Source organism: Medicago sativa, chromosome 8, assembly GCF_051527215.1.
Source record: "Medicago sativa cultivar Bolivia chromosome 8, Bolivia_mono, whole genome shotgun sequence".
Lineage (NCBI taxonomy): Eukaryota > Viridiplantae > Streptophyta > Magnoliopsida > Fabales > Fabaceae > Medicago > Medicago sativa.
The window spans coordinates 91,106,942-91,112,897 of NC_140756.1; the positions used below are offsets into that span (position 1 = coordinate 91,106,942).

General features: G+C 31.6%; 1 pseudogene; it reads right to left on the reverse strand.

Annotated features, from left to right (window-relative positions):
- Positions 1-565: 565 nt before the first annotated feature.
- Positions 566-1,699, reverse strand: LOC146903209 (uncharacterized; annotated as a pseudogene).
- Between the last annotated feature and the right edge of the window lie 4,257 nt (positions 1,700-5,956).

A 5,956-nucleotide genomic window follows, 5' to 3' on the forward strand; every position in this document is an offset into this window, starting at 1 on the left:
ATGCTTCCAAAACAATATCAATGAAAACCTGAATTAATTTAGAATTCTCGTTATCGCGTAAGATAGATAAAAAAAATAACCAAATGCAACTTCTAATATAATTCTGCCTTAAGCAATAGTGTGCAAATTTGTGGACCGTAAATTCGTATCAATTCTTAACACTTGAATCCGTAAAACTCAGTTTAGTGTCCATGACTTTTGCTGATTCCAAATCAAAAATTCATCATAAAGATGATGATCAACCTGGCATGAAATATAATAAATTTGTATAATTAAATATGATTTTTTTAAATGACATAAGTTATAAAGAGAAACACAAATTACATAACCATACTAAAAAGTATAAGAAAAATGCATAACATATTGTTAATTTGTGAAACAAATTTAGTTGATAATTTTTTAGTTTTATGTCAACAAAATTCAAATTATTATTTCTTACATACACACGCGCGCGCACACATATATAGTTCGAAAGAAATGCATTATTTTAAATAAAATTGCTTTGAAAAACACAGCTAGATGCACGCAAGAATAGACAAATAGAAAATATATACGAATATGTATATGTGTAAATTACCTATCTTAAATTTTGAAAGACTTCTTTGTAGACAACATTATAAGTTTTGTTCGAGACATGTTCGTCATCGCAAATCAGCATCTTCAGCCCAGCACGTGAAGTAACGCGTGAAAGAGCGGCATATAACTATCCGTGTGAAAATATGGGTTTTGGAAGATATATTCCAACATTTTTAAGAGATTGTCCTTGAATCTTATTGATAGTCATCGCAAATGAGACTACAATAGGAAACTGTTTACGTTGAAATGTGAAAGGAAGTTTTGTATCAGATGGAGATGGAGACAAAATCAATCTTGGGATATAAACCTTTTGTCCAATACTGTTTCCTGGTATTATCTTTTCCTTGAGTACGAAATTCCCCATTTGCGTAATTATAAGGAGCGTACCATTGCATAATCCTAACAGCTGATCAATATTGCTCAATAACATAAATGGAACTCCAACCTTGAGATTTAACTCATGGTTTAGCAAAACTGAAGATTTGACGGTGTTCAAAAATTCTGGAGTGAGAATCTGATCAGGACTGTTAATATTTTGATCCAGTGTAGACGGACTATCATCACTTAAGTATGTTTTTTTCTCACCAGGAATCATTGATAAAATGTAATTGTTCAGTGAATCAACAATATCATTGGTAGGTGCTAAAACTGCCCTATCTTGAAAAAAATGAAATATCACTCATATTCTTCAAAGTGATGGATATGTGCTATTAACAATTGAAGCAATTGGGTCACCTGAGTTCTTGATCAACATGTCATATGGTATTACAATTTCAGCTTCCCCATCATTGTTTTCTCCGATGTATCCATATCCAACATTTAAAATCCAGTCTGAGAACTCTTTGAGTTCATTGACATCGGAACAGGAAGATCCAGTTTGAAGCCTCATGTTTTTGGTTAATTTTAAGACTCGACAATGGTTCCAAAGGCGTGATGAATTAATGCTAGCATGGACAAAATCATGTCTTATTCCCTTTGGAATGATCGAAATAATTTTCCTGGAATCACCACCCAAGACGACCACTTTTCCTGCAAAAGGAATATCCGCACTTCTAGGATTAGAGACACGGAGTATATCCCTAAAATTCTTATCAACAGCTTTAAAGCAATGCCTATGAAGCATCGGAGCATCGTCCCAAATAATAAGTGTTGACTCGACGATTAATAGCGCTAAAGGATCATCTGGCTTGATAGGGCAAGTAGAATTCTCGAATATTTGTATGGGTATGCCAAATCTAGAATAAGTAATGTTGCTATCCCACTTGATGCTATCTTCAAAACAATTTCTCCTCTCGATCTAATTGCTGCAGATATCGCTCTCCAAATGAAGGTTTTACCGGTTCCACCATACCCATAAATGAAGAAAAAACAATCGCTATTTGCATCCACATAACTCATGATTGTGTCGTATATGCTCTTTTGTCCTTTAGTCATCGTGGAAGTCAATTTTTGTGCTCCAAAATTAGTTCACGATGATTATAGTTAAGCTTGTTAGAAATAAGTTGATTATAAGATTCAGGGTTCAAAGGCGTGTTCACTTGAGGCATGGTTTCAAATTTTTTTAGACTTTTGTTCCTTCTCCGCAACAATTTTTCTATCTCCACCAAAGCTAAATTTTTCAATTCATCATCAGTCAAAACCAAACCTGTTATATAGAGTGAAAACATAAGTTGAATATGATAATAGTAAAATTCAATATTATAAATAATGAAACAAACGAAAAAATGAGAAATGAATATACCAGGAATTTTCAGGTGTCTTCGTTGCCTATATAAAATGTCATCACTTAGATACTTTCAGGTATTTATCCAAACATAATCTGGACTTGACATTTGATTGGACAACAACAAAGTTGTAAATAAGATCCCTAGAAAACTACTTGCGCCCCACTTAACTGCTTCTTTAATTACATCAATATGCTCTTTGTCATCATTTATAAGACCCCAACAAAATTATAAAGAAACAACCAAAAATTAGCAAGGAAATTTGTAACAATTTTTTTCTCCAAAAAAGTTGCCTAAGAGATTTGAGAACTTTTAAAAATAAGATACACGACCATTTTCTAAAAAATTAAAGAAACAGCAAAAAATAAGGAAAACAATTTGCAACAACTTTTTTGGATCCAGAAGTTGTCCAAGAGACTTGAAAACTTTTATAAATAAGATACGCGATCATTTTCTAAAAAAAATTAAAGAAACAACAAAAAATAAGGAACGAAATTCGCAACAACTTTTTTGGCACCAAAAAGTTGTCTAAGAGACTTAAGAACTTTTATATATAAGATACGCGATATTTTCTAAAAATATAAAGAAACAACAAAAAATTAGGAAGGAAATGTCCAACAACTTTTTTGGCTTCAAAAAGTTGACTAAGAGACTTAAGAATTTTATAAATAAGATACGCGATCATTTAAAAAAAAAAGAGAAACAGCAAAGAATTAGGAAGGAAATGTGCAACAACTTTTTTGGCTCCAAATAGCTGTCTAAGAGCATCGACAATGGAGACATCCATTTTTAGGTTCTTTAATGGGTCTTACATGTACACATCACTCATTTATAATTTTTTTAATAGTAGTACCTAATAAGCACTCAATCACTCCAACCCAGATCTCACACAAAGATCTCAAATGAGACCCACTAATCAACTATCAATAACTTTATATCATTATATCTCAATTTTTTAATATTAAAAGAGTGTAGATCCTGCATAAAAGTGGGGGTCTTAAGTAAGACTCTGAAAAAGATTCTCCCATTAGGGGTACCTAATAGGTACCGGGTCTTAAATAGTTAAGACCCTTCCAATGGAGATGGTCTAAGAGACTTAAGAACTTTTATAAATAAGATACGCGGTCATTTTCTAAAAAATAGAGAAACAACAAAAGGTTAGGAAGGAAATGTGCAACAACATTTTTGGCTCCAAAAAGTTGTCCAAGAGACTTAAGACCTTTTATAAATAAGATCATGACTTCATTTGAATATACAACTCACCCCACTCAATATGTACAATTTAATTGTTGCTGTAAAATTATTTGTTTTTAGCCCTTGATGATTTTGGTAAAATTTCTATCTACACGTTTAACTAGTCTTTGAAAATCACCCAAAAAAAAAGTCTTTGAAATAATTAAATTAAAGAATATTTTGTAACCAAAAACTAAATTAATAAGGACTAAACAATATTAATCTTTTTTGAATCAATAGATCAATAAAAATATTTTTTTTGACAAAAGATCAATAAAAATATTTGTAGAGACCAAAATTAATAAAATAGAACCTTATCGAAAAAATGTTTTGGGCCAGAGCATAGAGTCCCTTCTTACCCTCTAAACTTTGCACTCATCTTCCCGTTTTGACCCTGTAAACTTTGCAATCAAAATCAATCGATTAAGGTGACCAAAATTGGATAATATGGACAAAACATTGTTTTTCATTTTCATTACATAATGGACAAAATTTTGTTGGTACACACAGTTAGGGATGAGAATAGGCTAGGTCGAGTTAGGCTTTGCAAGGCCTAAGCCTGGCCTGCCATATTTTTTTAAAGCCTGGTCTGCGGTCTATCATAGGCCTGCTTTTTAGGTCTGAGCCTGGCCTTCTGAAAGCCTGATACGGTCTGCTAGCCTGTTTAAAAGCCTATATCGTATGAACATCTTTAAATAAGCAATGTAATCTAAGTTTAAATGGATCATCGAACTAATAGTTCAATTTGATTAAACTCTCTTTTGATAATAACACGAGGTTTTAGGGAATTCGACTATATATTCTATCATATTTCTATTCTAGTTTACAATAATACATTTATATATGCAAAAAATTAATGTAATAATAAATAATATTATTCATATTACTTGAATAGGCCTACCTAATAGGCTTAAGAGGCTTTTTGTGAGGCCTGCGGCCTGACCTTTTAATCTAAATAGGCTTAAAAAAAAAGCATATGCCTTCTCTATTTAAAAAAAAAGTTTGGCCTGGCCTGACCTGTCGTAGGCTAGGCCGTAGGCCCATGTAGGTCGGTCTGGCCTATTCCCATCCCTATACACAGTCTCTCCATTGTTGCCCATTCACATTGTTTTGTATAGATTCCCTTCCACCTGTTCCATTCAGTTGTTAAATTCATTCTTCTCTCATAATTCAATTTTTTTTCTTTTTCATATAAAAATATATTACCTTTCTTTTTTTATTGTTAGTTTTTTTTTTAAAGAAAAACATTCTCCTTTATGTCGTTTTTAAAGTTTAATGTAGTATATATATTCTAATTTTCTTTGTTGTTGTTAATTATACTTTTACAATGAGTGGAATGGACCAATAAAAGGTATGGGTGTTGGAATTAATTATATACAATCATGTTCAATACACAAATTAGACCACTAATCACATTTTAATAAAATAAACTTACATGTAAACAATTCTTGTAAGTTTAACTCAATTGGCAAAGACATTGCATAATATATGATGTAGAGATCGGAGTTCAAATTTTGAACACCTCACTTATTTATATTAAAAGGTGAATTTTAAATCACTATGCTACTTGACAAAAAAAATATGAGCATGCATATAAATTAAAATCTATGTTGCATATGTCACATTGATCATCGAGGGTATTAAAAATACTCAAATCCATTTTTTAAGATATCTGAGTTGTGAGTTAAAGTCTTACATGAAATAAAAAAGTAGATGGTAAACATTAATAAGTAAGTAAGAAAACACACACAAGGAGACCACTCCTAATGGTGTGCAACCAAACTCACATAGCCTAAACAAATTGACTTTTATTAAGAGACAAAATTGTCACTAAATATCAACCGTCCGTGGATAAGGCTCCTAAGAACGGCGCACGATCCAATTCCTTATATGTTTTTTTAATGCGGAACCTTTTTTTTATTATTTTGAGTGAATAGACTTTTTCATATTTGTATTAATCAAAATAGCTAGAATGTCCTTGAACTTTATAATGTTGAATCAATTTATTTACTCTATCAAGTCTTGTTTTTAACGATGTTGACATGTCATATTAAACTCTCACGTGGAGTTCCAAGTTAGCTTTCATGTGTACATGTACGAATTTAATCGAAAATTTTGGATTTTTCTTTAGACTTTTTTTTTAGAAGAAAGTCGTTACAAATTGTTGCACTGTCAAATTGATCTCTGAATTATTCATTAAAATTCAAGCTGGTCCCTGAATTATTACCTTTTGCATGTTTAAAATTAAGTTTCATCCATGTTGAACGTAGTTTCTAAAGTCTTCATACAAGTGTGAAAAAACACTTCAAATTCTCTCTGTTTTCTGCATTCACAAGCGTTGTTACAAATATGTGGTTGTTTCTATCTTGTTGCACATCAAAAAGAAGTTGTCCACCAGCATATTCCTTCTAGAAACGCTCATT